The sequence below is a fragment of the Anabrus simplex genome, chromosome 4 (assembly GCF_040414725.1).
Source record: "Anabrus simplex isolate iqAnaSimp1 chromosome 4, ASM4041472v1, whole genome shotgun sequence".
Classification (NCBI taxonomy): Eukaryota; Metazoa; Arthropoda; class Insecta; order Orthoptera; family Tettigoniidae; genus Anabrus; species Anabrus simplex.
In genome coordinates, this window is record NC_090268.1 from 269,512,453 (window position 1) to 269,530,629 (window position 18,177).

An 18,177-nucleotide genomic window follows, 5' to 3' on the forward strand; every position below is an offset into this window, starting at 1 on the left:
AGGCTCCACCAAAACTCCATACAAAATACGGGGACATCACCCGAGTAGACAAATTCAAATACCTGGGTGAGATCATCATGAAAAATGGACTGGACAAGGAAGCACTTCAGGAGCGAGTAGGCAAACTGGAAATAGCCTACCAAACATCCCGCACAATCTACAACAAAAATGCCTTTCCCAAAACACCAAGATACGTCACTATGAAACAGTTCTGAAGCCAGTAGTTCTATATGCAGCCGAAACCCTGTCTCTAAATGCCAACAAAGGACTCCTTGAAGAACTGGAGAAAAGAGAACGCAAAATTGTGAGAGGAATCTTGGGATCAAAGTACAGAAATGGAATCCATCAAAAGTGTTCCAACAAGGAAGTCTGCAGCAAAATAGAGAAAATTACCGACACAATCAGAAAAAGACGGGCACGATTTTACGGTCATCTGAAAAGAAAGGACGGAAGAAAGTTAAATAAAGAAATCTTTCACTTTTTTTATTGAAACCCCAAAACCACAATTCCCTGGTTTAGAAATACTAAAGAAGACCTGCAAATGCTACATATCTCCGCTGAAGACGCCCTTAACAGAGATCTCTTCCGCAAGAGAATATTGACGAACGGGCTAAACCGAGACGAGCAACCGAAGAGAAGACACGGTGCCCCTTGGACAGAGGAGCGTAAGCAGGCCCACTCACAAAGAATGAGGGAAATTTGGGCTCTAAGGAAGGCCAAGTTCAGTGTCAAATGCAACAAGACTTAACGTGGTCCTTGATGGCCCCAGCGAATTATATAATAATAATAATAATAATAATAATAATAATAATAATAATAATAATAATAATAATAATAATAATAATAATAATAATAATAATAATAATAATAATAATTGTGAATTCAATTATTTATTTTCATCTATGAGGTTTAAATTGCAGACAGGATTAAAAATCAGACTGTACAAACTTGAATGAAATTAGGAATGTAATCCTCTGTGGAAACGGAAGCTTCGTAATGTAGTTTGTTTATAGGAATTGCTAGCACTGTTTAGTTTATTTGTAAATTTCCACTTAGTTGATGACGGTATAGAAAATCGGGTACCCAAATGCATAAGGTCACAATCTTTTCACTCGCAAGTAGATGGCTCTATTCTGCTGGATGGGGTCCATTTTTTTCTTCACCATACGGCATCAAAACTCTTCACTAATAGAAACATTCTTGAGAAATTGTATTTTCTTAGAGATATTCCGACTTTGGGGGACAATCCCTTCCTTACTTTCATACTGAGTGGCTGTTTTGAGTGGTCCGGTTACTTGCCTGCATGATACTAGGGCCCCAGTTTCTATTCCAGTCCGGAAACAGGTCTGGTTAATTCCTCTAGATCGGAGACTGGATGGTTGTATTCATCAACATGTCTTCATCTACGCACAACACATCACATTACAAACCACCTCAGAAACTCGCAATAGTGAATAAACCCCTCAACATCGTACTGGCGCTATGAGAGGCATCCGACCACAAAGCTGGACTAAATCTATACAAAGTGCCGACCCTAATTAATTGTGAAAAGACCGGGAAGAACTGGAAGAAGGGTAATTTTGGAGTCTCTAGAAGGTTAGAAGACTTCTGGATGATAAAAATATCAAAATAAATCTTTAAAAAGTAAATTTTTGTGATAACTGATAAGTAAAGGAGAGTAATTGCATATAATGGTACGAGAAATATGTTTATAAGATGGATATGTCAGTAAGTATTAACATTAAGGAACAAATATTTGACCTGGAAAACGCAGTGGTACGACACATATTCAGACATATGATAGCTTTTCAAGGAAGTGTTTTCATTTTTCTTCCATTTTTCTACTTAATCTAGTGAAAATGTAGGGGAATAACCCTAGAAAATTATTAAATAAGATAAGTGAGAATAATGAAATGAAGATGAAGGTTCTTCCATTATGGCTGGTTGGTCCAATTAAAGTTTTAAATTCATTATGAAGGGTATTTGTAATTGAAATTCAAGTAATTGTGAGACGTGAAGGAATTAATCAGTAGATGAAGGGTAATATTAAGTCCAAGGAATGTTCTTAATCAATTGAATATTATCATTTATTTTCTTCTTTCATCACTGACTTTTCCACACTCTGGTGGAGTCGTGGGTGCTAACTGTATTACACACGTGGATTTGAGCCTGTTTTACAGCCGGTTGCCCTTCCTTACGCCTGTCATTACGTGATTAGTTATTTCTGTGAAGGTTAGTAGTGCAGTATGTTGTGCGTGAATGAAAAGGTGTTTATTGAGACAAACACAAACATCCAGTCTCCAGGTCAGAGGAATTAACCAGACGCGGCTAAATTCTGTGAAACGAACTGTGAATCGAACCCGAGGCTGTCTGAACCGAAAATCTTGACGCTGATTATTCAGCCAAACAGCCGGACTTCTGCAGGGAAGTGAAGTACTCCCACATGTCATCGACCTCAGCAGCAATAGAGACCGCTATTTTGAGAATAGAATTAGCAACTGAGATTGGCTTCGCCATCCGCGTCAGTAAAAATCATGTGCCGTACACTTTCATCTCACATCATCTCCGACTCCGTGTCAAGAAATGGAACTCAGAGGGAGACATACTCGTGATGAAAATGACACTAACTATATATATATATATATATACTGTATATCCGCTGTTCTAGCCCTGCACCCAAGCACCTCGATGTTGAAAACATCCTAGGAAAAAGAGCTACGTATTTAGGTAAATACAATATAATAAGAGCCTCCGTGGCTCAGACGGCAGCGCGTCGGCCTCTCACCGCTGGATACAGTGGTTCAAATCCCGGTCACTCCATGTGAGATTTGTGCTGGACAAAGCGGAGGCGAGACAGGTTTTTCTCCGGGTACTCCGGTTTTCCCTGTCATCATTCATTCTAGCAACACTCTCCATTCTCATTTCATTGCATCTATCAGTCATTAATATATTATCACTTTGGGTGTGGCGACCCCATCGTACTATCAGCCTATATATGCTTCATTCATTATATCCCTGACCCGGGCAATGACTGGAAAACAGGTTGTAGGTTTTCATTTTTCACAATATAATAAAGTATGAGAATATATCCTTTATTTATTCCTAAAAATTACAATCCGTTTCTTTAATCATCGTTATCCGGTCGATTAGATTAGCAGTTTGCCTTTTCTACGACTACGAGCGCTAATGTGAGTCAATGCAGAGTTTCACTTAAACACGACTACGAGCGCTAATGTGAGTCAATGCAGAGTTTCACTTAAACACGGCTACGAGCGCTAATGTGAGTCGATACAGAATTTCACTTAAACACCACTCGGAGCGCTAATGTGAGTCAATGCAGAGTTTCACTTAAACACGACTACGAGCGCTAATGTGAGTCAATGCAGAGTTTCACTTAAACACGACTACGAGCGCTAATGCGAGTCAATGCAGAGTTTCACTTAAACACCACTCGGACCGCTAATGTTAGTCAATGGAGAGTTTCACTTAAACAGGACTACGAGCGCTAATGTGAGTCAATGCAGAGTTTCACTTAAACACGACTACGAGCGCTAATGTGAGTCAATGCAGAGTTTCACTTAAACACGGCTACGAGCGCTAATGTGAGTCGATACAGAATTTCACTTAAACACCACTCGGACCGCTAATGTTAGTCAATGGAGAGTTTCACTTAAACACGACTACGAGCGCTAATGTGAGCCAATGCAGAGTTTCACTTAAACACGACTACGAGCGCTAATGCGAGTCAGTGCAGAGTTTCACTTAAACACCACTCGGAGCGCTAATGTGAGTCAATGCAGAGTTTCACATAAACACGACTACGAGCGCTAATGTGAGTCAATGCAGAGTTTCACTTAAACACGACTACGAGCGCTAATGTGAGTCAATGCAGAGTTTCACTTAAACACGACTACGAGCGCTAATGCGAGTCAATGCAGAGTTTCACATAAACACGACTACGAGCGCTAATGTGAGTCAATGCAGAGTTTCACTTAAACACGACTACGAGCGCTAATGTGAGTCAATGCAGAGTTTCACTTAAATACCACTCGGAGCGCTAATGTGAGTCAATGCAGAGTTTCACTTAAACACGACTACGAGCGCTAATGTGAGTCAATGCAGAGTTTCACTTAAACACGACTACGAGCGCTAATGCGAGTCAATGCAGAGTTTCACATAAACACGACTACGAGCGCTAATGTGAGTCAATGCAGAGTTTCACTTAAACACGACTACGAGCGCTAATGCGAGTCAATGCAGAGTTTCACTTAAACACGACTACGGGCGCTAATGTGAGTCAATGCAGAGTTTCACTTAAATACCACTCGGAGCGCTAATGTGAGTCAATGCAGAGTTTCACTTAAATACCACTCGGAGCGCTAATGTGAGTCAATGCAGAGTTTCACTTAAACACGACTACGAGCGCTAATGTGAGTCAATGCAGAGTTTCACTTAAATACGACTACGAGCGCTAATGTGAGTCAATGCAGAGTTTCACTTAAATACCACTCGGAGCGCTAATGTGAGTCAATGCAGAGATTCACTTAAACACGACTACGAGCGCTAAAGTGAGTCAATGCAGTTTCACTTAAACACGACAACGAGCGCTAATGTGAGTCAGTGCAGAGTTTCACATAAACACGACTACGAGCGCTAATGTGAGTCAATGCAGAGTTTCACATAAACACGACTACGAGCGCTAATGTGAGTCAATGCAGAGATTCACTTAAACACGACTACGAGCGCTAATGTGAGTCAATGCAGAGTTTCACTTAAACACGACTACGAGCGCTAATGTGAGTCAATGCAGAGATTCACTTAAGCACGACTACGAGCGCTAATGTGAGTCAATGCAGAGTTTCACTTAAACACGACTACGAGCGCTAATGTGAGTCAATGCAGAGTTTCACTTAAACACGACTACGAGCGCTAATGTGAGTCAATGCAGAGATTCACTTAAACACGACTACGAGCGCTAATGTGAGTCAATGCAGAGTTTCACTTAAAGACGACTACGAGCGCTAATGTGAGTCAATGCAGAGTTTCACTTAAATACGACTACGAGCGCTAATGTGAGTCAATGCAGAGTTTCACTTAAACACGACTACGAGCGCTAATGTGAGTCAATGCAGAGTTTCACTTAAACACGACTACGAGCGCTAATGTGAGTCAATGCAGAGTTTCACTTAAACACGACTACGGGCGCTAATGTGAGTCAATGCAGAGTTTCACATAAACACGACTACGAGCGCTAATGTGAGTCAATGCAGAGTTTCACTTAAACACGACTACGAGCGCTAATGTGAGTCAATGCAGAGATTCACTTAAGCACGACTACGAGCGCTAATGTGAGTCAATGCAGAGTTTCACTTAAATACCACTCGGAGCGCTAATGTGAGTCAATGCAGAGTTTCACTTAAGCACGACTACGAGCGCTAATGTGAGTCAATGCAGAGTTTCACTTAAACACGACTACGAGCGCTAATGTGAGTCAATGCAGAGTTTCACTTAAACACGACTACGAGCGCTAATGTGAGTCAATGCAGAGATTCACTTAAGCACGACTACGAGCGCTAATGTGAGTCAATGCAGAGTTTCACTTAAACACGACTACGAGCGCTAATGTGAGTCAATGCAGAGTTTCACTTAAACACGACTACGAGCGCTAATGTGAGTCAATGCAGAGATTCACTTAAACACGACTACGAGCGCTAATGTGAGTCAATGCAGAGTTTCACTTAAACACGACTACGAGCGCTAATGTGAGTCAATGCAGAGTTTCACTTAAAGACGACTACGAGCGCTAATGTGAGTCAATGCAGAGTTTCACTTAAATACGACTACGAACGCTAATGTGAGTCAATGCAGAGTTTCACTTAAATACCACTCGGAGCGCTAATGTGAGTCAATGCAGAGATTCACTTAAACACGACTACGAGCGCTAATGTGAGTCAATGCAGAGTTTTACATAAACACGACTACGAGCGCCAATGTGAGTCAATGCAGAGTTTCACTTAAACACGACTACGAGCGCTAATGTGAGTCAATGCAGAGTTTCACTTAAACACGACTACGAGCGCTAATGTGAGTCATTGCAGAGTTTCACTTAAACACGACTACGAGCGCTAATGTGAGTCAATGCAGAGTTTCACATAAACACGACTACGAGCGCTAATGTGAGTCAATGCAGAGTTTCACTTAAACACGACTACGAGCGCTAATGTGAGTCAATGCAGAGTTTCACTTAAACACGACTACGAGCGCTAATGTGAGTCAATGCAGAGTTTCACTTAAACACGACTACGAGCGCTAATGTGAGTCAATGCAGAGTTTCACTTAAACACGACTACGAGCGCTAATGTGAGTCAATGCAGAGTTTCACTTAAACACGACTACGAGCGCTAATGTGAGTCAATGCAGAGTTTCACTTAAACACGACTACGAGCGCTAATGCGAGTCAATGCAGAGTTTCACTTAAACACGACTACGAGCGCTAATGTGAGTCAATGCAGAGTTTCACTTAAATACCACTCGGAGCGCTAATGCGAGTCAATGCAGAGTTTCACTTAAATACGACTACGAACGCTAATGTGAGTCAATGCAGAGTTTCACTTAAATACCACTCGGAGCGCTAATGTGAGTCAATGCAGAGTTTCACTTAAATACCACTCGGAGCGCTAATGTGAGTCAATGCAGATTTTCACTTAAACACGACTACGAGCGCTAATGTGAGTCAATGCAGAGTTTCACTTAAATACGACTACGAGCGCTAATGTGAGTCAATGCAGAGTTTCACTTAAATACCACTCGGAGCGCTAATGTGAGTCAATGCAGAGATTCACTTAAACACGACTACGAGCGCTAATGTGAGTCAATGCAGAGTTTCACTTAAACACGACTACGAGCGCTAATGTGAGTCAATGCAGAGTTTCACTTAAACACGACTACGAGCGCTAATGCGAGTCAATGCAGAGTTTCACATAAACACGACTACGAGCGCTAATGTGAGTCAATGCAGAGTTTCACTTAAACACGACTACGAGCGCTAATGTGAGTCAATGCAGAGTTTCACTTAAATACCACTCGGAGCGCTAATGTGAGTCAATGCAGAGTTTCACTTAAACACGACTACGAGCGCTAATGTGAGTCAATGCAGAGTTTCACTTAAACACGACTACGAGCGCTAATGCGAGTCAATGCAGAGTTTCACATAAACACGACTACGAGCGCTAATGTGAGTCAATGCAGAGTTTCACTTAAACACGACTACGAGCGCTAATGCGAGTCAATGCAGAGTTTCACTTAAACACGACTACGGGCGCTAATGTGAGTCAATGCAGAGTTTCACTTAAATACCACTCGGAGCGCTAATGTGAGTCAATGCAGAGTTTCACTTAAATACCACTCGGAGCGCTAATGTGAGTCAATGCAGAGTTTCACTTAAACACGACTACGAGCGCTAATGTGAGTCAATGCAGAGTTTCACTTAAATACGACTACGAGCGCTAATGTGAGTCAATGCAGAGTTTCACTTAAATACCACTCGGAGCGCTAATGTGAGTCAATGCAGAGATTCACTTAAACACGACTACGAGCGCTAAAGTGAGTCAATGCAGTTTCACTTAAACACGACAACGAGCGCTAATGTGAGTCAGTGCAGAGTTTCACATAAACACGACTACGAGCGCTAATGTGAGTCAATGCAGAGTTTCACATAAACACGACTACGAGCGCTAATGTGAGTCAATGCAGAGATTCACTTAAACACGACTACGAGCGCTAATGTGAGTCAATGCAGAGTTTCACTTAAACACGACTACGAGCGCTAATGTGAGTCAATGCAGAGATTCACTTAAGCACGACTACGAGCGCTAATGTGAGTCAATGCAGAGTTTCACTTAAACACGACTACGAGCGCTAATGTGAGTCAATGCAGAGTTTCACTTAAACACGACTACGAGCGCTAATGTGAGTCAATGCAGAGATTCACTTAAACACGACTACGAGCGCTAATGTGAGTCAATGCAGAGTTTCACTTAAAGACGACTACGAGCGCTAATGTGAGTCAATGCAGAGTTTCACTTAAATACGACTACGAGCGCTAATGTGAGTCAATGCAGAGTTTCACTTAAACACGACTACGAGCGCTAATGTGAGTCAATGCAGAGTTTCACTTAAACACGACTACGAGCGCTAATGTGAGTCAATGCAGAGTTTCACTTAAACACGACTACGGGCGCTAATGTGAGTCAATGCAGAGTTTCACATAAACACGACTACGAGCGCTAATGTGAGTCAATGCAGAGTTTCACTTAAACACGACTACGAGCGCTAATGTGAGTCAATGCAGAGATTCACTTAAGCACGACTACGAGCGCTAATGTGAGTCAATGCAGAGTTTCACTTAAATACCACTCGGAGCGCTAATGTGAGTCAATGCAGAGTTTCACTTAAGCACGACTACGAGCGCTAATGTGAGTCAATGCAGAGTTTCACTTAAACACGACTACGAGCGCTAATGTGAGTCAATGCAGAGTTTCACTTAAACACGACTACGAGCGCTAATGTGAGTCAATGCAGAGATTCACTTAAGCACGACTACGAGCGCTAATGTGAGTCAATGCAGAGTTTCACTTAAGCACGACTACGAGCGCTAATGTGAGTCAATGCAGAGTTTCACTTAAATACCACTCGGAGCGCTAATGTGAGTCAATGCAGAGTTTCACATAAACACGACTACGAGCGCTAATGTGAGTCAATGCAGAGTTTCACTTAAACACGACTACGAGCGCTAATGTGAGTCAATGCAGAGTTTCACTTAAACACGACTACGAGCGCTAATGTGAGTCAATGCAGAGATTCACTTAAGCACGACTACGAGCGCTAATGTGAGTCAATGCAGAGTTTCACTTAAACACGACTACGAGCGCTAATGTGAGTCAATGCAGAGTTTCACTTAAACACGACTACGAGCGCTAATGTGAGTCAATGCAGAGATTCACTTAAACACGACTACGAGCGCTAATGTGAGTCAATGCAGAGTTTCACTTAAACACGACTACGAGCGCTAATGTGAGTCAATGCAGAGTTTCACTTAAAGACGACTACGAGCGCTAATGTGAGTCAATGCAGAGTTTCACTTAAATACGACTACGAACGCTAATGTGAGTCAATGCAGAGTTTCACTTAAATACCACTCGGAGCGCTAATGTGAGTCAATGCAGAGATTCACTTAAACACGACTACGAGCGCTAATGTGAGTCAATGCAGAGTTTTACATAAACACGACTACGAGCGCCAATGTGAGTCAATGCAGAGTTTCACTTAAACACGACTACGAGCGCTAATGTGAGTCAATGCAGAGTTTCACTTAAACACGACTACGAGCGCTAATGTGAGTCATTGCAGAGTTTCACTTAAACACGACTACGAGCGCTAATGTGAGTCAATGCAGAGTTTCACATAAACACGACTACGAGCGCTAATGTGAGTCAATGCAGAGTTTCACTTAAACACGACTACGAGCGCTAATGTGAGTCAATGCAGAGTTTCACTTAAACACGACTACGAGCGCTAATGTGAGTCAATGCAGAGTTTCACTTAAACACGACTACGAGCGCTAATGTGAGTCAATGCAGAGTTTCACTTAAACACGACTACGAGCGCTAATGTGAGTCAATGCAGAGTTTCACTTAAACACGACTACGAGCGCTAATGTGAGTCAATGCAGAGTTTCACTTAAACACGACTACGAGCGCTAATGCGAGTCAATGCAGAGTTTCACTTAAACACGACTACGAGCGCTAATGTGAGTCAATGCAGAGTTTCACTTAAATACCACTCGGAGCGCTAATGCGAGTCAATGCAGAGTTTCACTTAAATACGACTACGAACGCTAATGTGAGTCAATGCAGAGTTTCACTTAAATACCACTCGGAGCGCTAATGTGAGTCAATGCAGAGTTTCACTTAAATACCACTCGGAGCGCTAATGTGAGTCAATGCAGATTTTCACTTAAACACGACTACGAGCGCTAATGTGAGTCAATGCAGAGTTTCACTTAAATACGACTACGAGCGCTAATGTGAGTCAATGCAGAGTTTCACTTAAATACCACTCGGAGCGCTAATGTGAGTCAATGCAGAGATTCACTTAAACACGACTACGAGCGCTAAAGTGAGTCAATGCAGTTTCACTTAAACACGACAACGAGCGCTAATGTGAGTCAATGCAGAGTTTCACTTAAACACGACTACGAGCGCTAATGTGAGTCAATGCAGAGTTTCACATAAACACGACTACGAGCGCTAATGTGAGTCAATGCAGAGATTCACTTAAACACGACTACGAGCGCTAATGTGAGTCAATGCAGAGATTCACTTAAGCACGACTACGAGCGCTAATGTGAGTCAATGCAGAGTTTCACTTAAACACGACTACGAGCGCTAATGTGAGTCAATGCAGAGTTTCACTTAAACACGACTACGAGCGCTAATGTGAGTCAATGCAGAGATTCACTTAAACACGACTACGAGCGCTAATGTGAGTCAATGCAGAGTTTCACTTAAAGACGACTACGAGCGCTAATGTGAGTCAATGCAGAGTTTCACTTAAATACGACTACGAACGCTAATGTGAGTCAATGCAGAGTTTCACTTAAATACCACTCGGAGCGCTAATGTGAGTCAATGCAGAGATTCACTTAAACACGACTACGAGCGCTAATGTGAGTCAATGCAGAGTTTTACATAAACACGACTACGAGCGCTAATGTGAGTCAATGCAGAGTTTCACTTAAACACGACTACGAGCGCTAATGTGAGTCAATGCAGAGTTTCACTTAAACACGACTACGAGCGCTAATGTGAGTCAATGCAGAGTTTCACTTAAACACGACTACGAGCGCTAATGTGAGTCAATGCAAAGTTTCACTTAAACACGACTACGAGCGCTAATGTGAGTCAATGCAGAGTTTCACTTAAACACGACTACGAGCGCTAATGTGAGTCAATGCAGAGTTTCACTTAAACACGACTACGAGCGCTAATGTGAGTCAATGCAGAGTTTCACTTAAACACGACTACGAGCGCTAATGTGAGTCAATGCAGAGTTTCACTTAAACACGACTACGAGCGCTAATGTGAGTCAATGCAGAGTTTCACTTAAACACGACTACGAGCGCTAATGTGAGTCAATGCAGAGTTTCACTTAAACACGACTACGAGCGCTAATGTGAGTCAATGCAGAGTTTCACTTAAACACGGCTACGAGCGCTAATGTGAGTCAATGCAGAGTTTCACTTAAACACGACTACGAGCGCTAATGTGAGTCAATGCAGAGTTTCACATAAACACGACTACGAGCGCTAATGTGAGTCAATGCAGAGTTTCACTTAAACACGACTACGAGCGCTAATGTGAGTCAATGCAGAGTTTCACTTAAACACGACTACGAGCGCTAATGTGAGTCAATGCAGAGTTTCACTTAAACACGACTACGAGCGCTAATGTGAGTCAATGCAGAGTTTCACTTAAACACGACTACGAGCGCTAATGTGAGTCAATGCAGAGTTTCACTTAAACACGACTACGAGCGCTAATGTGAGTCAATGCAGAGTTTCACTTAAACACGACTACGAGCGCTAATGTGAGTCAATGCAGAGTTTCACTTAAACACGACTACGAGCGCTAATGTGAGTCAATGCAGAGTTTCACTTAAACACGACTACGAGCGCTAATGTGAGTCAATGCAGAGTTTCACTTAAACACGACTACGAGCGCTAATGTGAGTCAATGCAGAGTTTCACTTAAACACGGCTACGAGCGCTAATGTGAGTCAATGCAGAGTTTCACTTAACCCTCTACTGCCCAATGTGACTTTGAAGTCACACATCATTCTGTACACATTTTCTACTGTTAGAATGCAATTGAGCCACTACTTCCCAGTGTAACTTCTAAGTTACAGTATGGCTGTGTGATTTTCAACTGTTTATAGTTTAATAGTTATATGTATAAGCCACCAGGAAGCGCCAAATGTATGTTTGGGAGCATTTCCCAGGCACATGGCGGATAGCTAGTTTTACAATTATGTTTTGTGTTATTACTAACAAATTATATGCATAAAAAATATAGAAACCAAAGGTAAGCATCTTGAATATTTTATGAGACTGTTATTTTATAAATTAGTCAATTTTCACATATCAGAACATTACTGCCCAGTGTGACCTTGAAGTCACAAACCTAATTTTTGAAAATCAAAAATTAAAATTCGATACAAACTGCATTTATGTGTAGTTTACAACATATTTACTTAGTATATGGCAGAGAAAATTTTTTAAAACACAACAAAATAATTTGGGCAGTAGAGGGTTTTAAACACGACTACGAGCGCTAATGTGAGTCAATGCAGGGTTTCACTTAAACACGGCTACGAGCGCTAATGTGAGTCAATGCAGAGTTTCACTTAAACACCACTCGGAGCGCTAATGTGAGTCAATGCAGAGTTTCACTTAAACACCACTCGGAGCGCTAATGTGAGTCAATGCAGAGTTTCACTTAAACACGACTACGAGCGCTAATGTGAGTCAATGCACAGTTTCACTTAAACACCACTCGGAGCGCTAATGTGAGTCAATGCAGAGTTTCACTTAAACACCACTCGGAGCGCTAATGTGAGTCAATGCAGAGTTTCACTTAAACACGACTACGAGCGCTAATGTGAGTCAATGCACAGTTTCACTTAAACACCACTCGGAGCGCTAATGTGAGTCAATGCAGAGTTTCACTTAAGCTCTTATAACTACATTTGGCATGGACATTTTTCCAAAAAATAAAAAATAACTGCTGAGGGTATTGAACCAAGGAACTCATTACAGAAATAATTATTTAAATATGTTAATTTGGCTAGGATTTGAATAAAAAGAATACGAGTAAAAAGAACAAAATATTTTACTCTGTTTTCTGGAACTGTATTTAGGCCGGAAGTGATTTTTGAAATTTGTTTTGTTTAGTTTGATCGAGCTATCCAAGACTCACAATTTTAAACGTTTTCGGGCCCTTTTACCCTTCACGTTTTGGCACAATTGAGGAAATTGCTTAATTTTATGTTTTTCTTAGTATGAGGACCCCTACTTTGTCTGATAAGAAAGGTTTTCAACGTTAAAAAACACACAGCAAGCGAGTTCACCGCACGGTTCGTGTCACTTAGCTGTGAGCTTGAATTCCGAAATGGTAGGTTCAAAAGCCACTGTTGTCAGCCCTGAGGTTATTTTTCCATTATTTCCCATTTTCACACCATTTGCGTCACAGGCGGTAAGAGGGAGTTAGGAAACTAAATAAGAAAGACGGGGGGAGGCCTAAACCAAGCAGATTAGAGAAGATGCAGGCAGAAATAGAGATTAAAACTTCAGCACAAGATATAGTGAAATGGGCTGTCATCAGCCCAGTCAACTGAGTGATTACAAAGCATGAAATGGGATTTTATTTTATTTTTTGTTTTGCTATTTGCAATACGTCGCACCGACACAGATAGATCTTATGACAACGATGGGATAGGAAAGGGTTAGAATTGGAAAGGAAGCGGCCGTAGCCTTAATTAAGGTAAAGCCCCAGCAATTACCTGGTGTGAAAAAGGGAAACCACGGAAAACCATTTTCAGGGCTGCCGACAGTGGGGTTCGAACCCACTATCTCCCGGATGCAAGCTCGCAGCTGCGCGACCCTAACCGGACGGCCAACTCGACCGGTGAAATAGGAATTAAGCAGAAGTTATAATCAAAGGATAATACTGTACTTTACCAGTAGCACCACTCAAAAGAGGCGTTTTCGTTTTGCAGTCGACCCTGTTGCCTACTTGCAGTGTTCGGTCTCGTAGTGAAGACCGCCTTTCACACCTGGCTGCTAATTGAACGAGTGGTACACACAGGCGAGTATTTGTCAAGATTCGGTCTCCCGTATTGTGGCTTTTAGCGTTCCGCCCACACCCTGGTCCATATATCTCAGTGCACCATGCTGTGCGGCTAGACCATAGACAGCCATATCGTAACTTGTGTACACAATTCAGCCGTTCTGAGGCGACCAAATTTCCGATAATGGCCGTGTGGGAAATTCAAACCAGTTCAAGTATTATATATCGTACTCTCCAGTTTCTACTTCATACATTTTCGGTTTATTTATTTCAGATCCCAGCTGGTGGTCGAGAATAAATTCACTATGAAGTGAGAGAGCGAGAAATTCCTTGCGCCATGAAGAAGAAATGTTGGAACAAACCGCAACAGAATAATAATTACGACTCCAAATTATTCAAAGCGTTTATAACAGGGAAGCGCTGACTAATTCCTAAAAATAAAACACTTTTATCATGCAGCATGAACTCTTGCAGCGTTATCTTTGTCCTGAGATAAATTATTAATATATAAAAGTGTGTTTTAAATGTTTAGTTACACGCTTTTCTACGGAAGGGGGTATGTTTGAACTAATAACATTGATGAACGTCGGTTTCCGTAGCACATTGTATTAACGTAAATAAATAAATGAATACTGGATTAAAGCCACTATATTTATTTAATGAAGCCGAACTTTCAGCCAAATTGCATTGGCTTTCATCAGGGCATGTTAAGTTCTACTTCCGACAATGAGCAAAGAAACGCAAAGGAACGTGGAAGTCATGACTGTACAATCTAAGGCCTAGTCCACTTAGTCCGGTAGGCCGTGGATAGTACGGTCATAACTTCCACGTTCCTTCTAATTTCCTGGCTCACTGTCGGAAGCAGAACTTAACATGCCCTGATGAAGGCCAATGCAATTTGGCTGAAACTTCAGCTTCATTAAATAAATATAGTGGCTTTAATCCAGTATTCATTTATTTATTTATGCTAACAATATTTTTTTTTGGGATTTTACGTCCTAAGAACTTTTGACAGTTTTCTGAGATGCCTAGGTGCCGAAATTTTGTCCTACAGGAGATATTTTACGTGCAAGAAAATCTACTGACACGAGGCTGACGTGCTTGTGAGCCTTCAAATAAGACTGGACTGAGCCAGGATCGAACCTGCGTCTCAACCGTCTGAGCCAGTCATCCATTTAGGATTTGTTATTATATGGCGTAACAGAAGAGCCTCCGTGCCTCAGACGGCAGGGCGTCGGCCTCTCACCGCTGGATACCGTGGTTCAAATCCCGATCCCTCCATGTGAGATTTGTACTGGACAAAGCGGAGGCGGTACAAGTTTTTCTCAGGATATTCAGGTTTTCCCTGTCATCTTTCACTTCAGCAACACTCTCCATTGTTATTTCATAGCATCTATCAGTCATTAATAAATCACTTTGGGAGTGGCGACCCTATCGTACTAATAGCCTAGGTTTTTTCATGGCGTAACAGAGGAAACCATCTGTCCATATAGCCCATTACAGGCACTAGAGGAGTGGAAGAATTCCACTTTTCGTAACTTCAGAACAAAGGAAAAATTTGTTTAATTCTGTGTCTTTTCGGCTTTTCACCAACCTGTTAACTTATTCATTTATATTGTGGACTGAGTGATCACCAGACTCTTACGTCTCTCAGGAAGTGATATCTATGTTTTTGTTTAATTCCATTACAATCTGCCAGGAAATTAAACACTTCACTTTCCAGACAATCTCAAATAGATTTATCACCTCGGTCTGGAAGTGTGACATACGATTCTGTGAACAGGAAATATTAAGGAGTGTAAGGTGTGAAATTATCTTAGGTCAGCTCAAGAAATTTGGTTGTCAAAATCACATCCGGATTTTTAAGAAACATAATAATATACACTATCTTCTTGGTGATACGGAGCACAAATTATAATAATTTTGTTCCTTTCTATACCGAAAACACACCAAACCCCATGGTGGAACAGACCCGAAGGGCCTTGGCCTACCAAGCGATCGCTGCTGAGCCCAAAGGCCTACAGATTACGAGGTGACATGCGGTCAGCACGACGATTCCTCTCACTCGTTACTCTTGCTTTTCTAGACCAGGGTTGCGATCTCACAGTCAGATAGATCAGCAATTGTAATCGCATAGGCTGAGTGGACCTCGAACCAGCCCTCAGGTCCAGGTAAAAATCACTGACATGGCCGGGAATCGAACCCGAGGATTTCGGGTAAGAAGCAGGCACGCTACTCCTACACTGCGGGGCCGACTTCCTTTCTACACATCTACATTAAATTGGTTGATGCCAATTTTACATCATTCATTTGATGTTAATTAGTTCCTCAACTGAAGTTGGTGTCAGTATCTGCCGCCGTAAACAATACGCGCCATACTTTCATCTCACATCATCTCATCAGCAAACGGGATCAGCGGGTGGATATACTCGTGATGAAAAGAAATAAACACACACATCGACCGAGTTGGTCGCGCTCTTCAGGTTAGGTGGCTGTGAGGTGGTAGGTTCGAACCCCACTGCTCTCAGTCCTGAAGAAAGTACTTTTGTGATTTCCCATCTTCACATCAAGCTAATAGCGCTGCTGTACTGTAATTAAGGCCACGGTCGCTAACTTTCTAGCCTAACTCCGCCCTTCCCCATCGTCACCATAAGAACTGTCTGAGTCTATGGGAAATGAAAACAATAGAAAAACACAACCGAGGTAGCCGCAGTTCAAATACTAACTAGAGTAGTGGTGGTGTTGGTGATTATCGTTTTCAGAGGAAGTACAACTAGGCAACTATCCTCTATATAACACTAATAAGAGAAAAGGAATGGAAGGGGTAGGACACTTCGAAAAGGAAGATATCGGCCAAAGAGAGACAAGGGCCACGAAGTACGTGGAAATAAAAACTCCCTAGGTCTCCATATGTAATAACTTCGGGATCGGAAATGAACAAGAATTGACGAAATGAGGTCGGATTGGATAGTTGAAAGTGAGGAGCCTGGCACAAGAAAGTAGAAGCAAATGCCAGGACTCACTTAAGGGCCCAGTGGTCACCAACCCACAATCCCAAGTTAAGAGTCCCTAAGGCCTCAGCGTATCTGGGATTTTTTGAATAAAGGTCACGCTCATGTGATTCTGATACTACGCGAAACTCGAGGTTCCGTAGCTATCATCAGGATACCAAGTCACGAACAATAACAAGATTGTCAAACCTGAAAAGAATTCAAGATTGTAAAACGGATGCATTAAAAAAGAGAATGCTGTATTAAATTAAATTATAACTACTGATTTATTTGTAATCCATTTGATTAATTTGATGAATTTGATGAAGTTTATTTCTTTAAAGTCACTTTAATTTTCACTAATTTTAAGAGATTTTAGGGTGTCAGAATTTAGCCCTAGGAGGATTTCTTTAACGTGATGAACGTTAACGACACTGAACTATTGCATTTAAATACCTTCAAACGCAACTAACTACTATCGGGATTGAACCTATTACCTCTAAAATACAACAAATACAGCATAAAAAGGCTGCATACCAATTTGGTCCTGGAGGGAATGTTTGAAAATAAATGTCCTCCTAATTTGGCAGCAATACTAAAAGGACACAGGCTCTGCTAATATAAAGCTAAGGATTTCCTAATACACACACGAACACCAAACTTAAATACAATCCAGAAGAGAGACCATTGCCTACATGGTAGCACATTACAGTCCCTTTCCTCTAATCATGTTTGAAATTTCAATGCAGGCACTATGCACACCATAAACAACTTCGACTCCCTTCATTCCAAACCCGAAGAGATGTTTTGCACTCTTCATTCTCACATATTTAAGGTAATGGAAATTTTGAAAATTGTTTAATGTACGGTAAGACATACATGAAACTGAGAAAAGAAGAATAATCAGGAGGAAAACTGATCAAAAGGAAAATCGTTTTCACTGTAAAAGGTGAAGTGCAAAACCCCACCTCCCGCTGGTATGACAAGGATAGAAGAGCAGTGTCAAAATGTCTTGTCTTATTAATTCAACTTAGCCCAGCTTTCGCTCCCGTAAAGCGAAGTTGGTCTAAAAAGAGACCGATGTAAAGAGAGTTTCGTCCGGGAGCTGACTTCATTCTTATAGAATACTGTTGATCGGAACAGCGAGCTCACTGCATTAGCTTTACTACACCTTGATTCAATCTCACTTATGCTATTACCTGACAACTAACATCATTATAGACCGTTATGCCTTTCAGTGTTCAGTCTGCAAGCCTCTGTGAATTTACTAAACGTCCCCACAG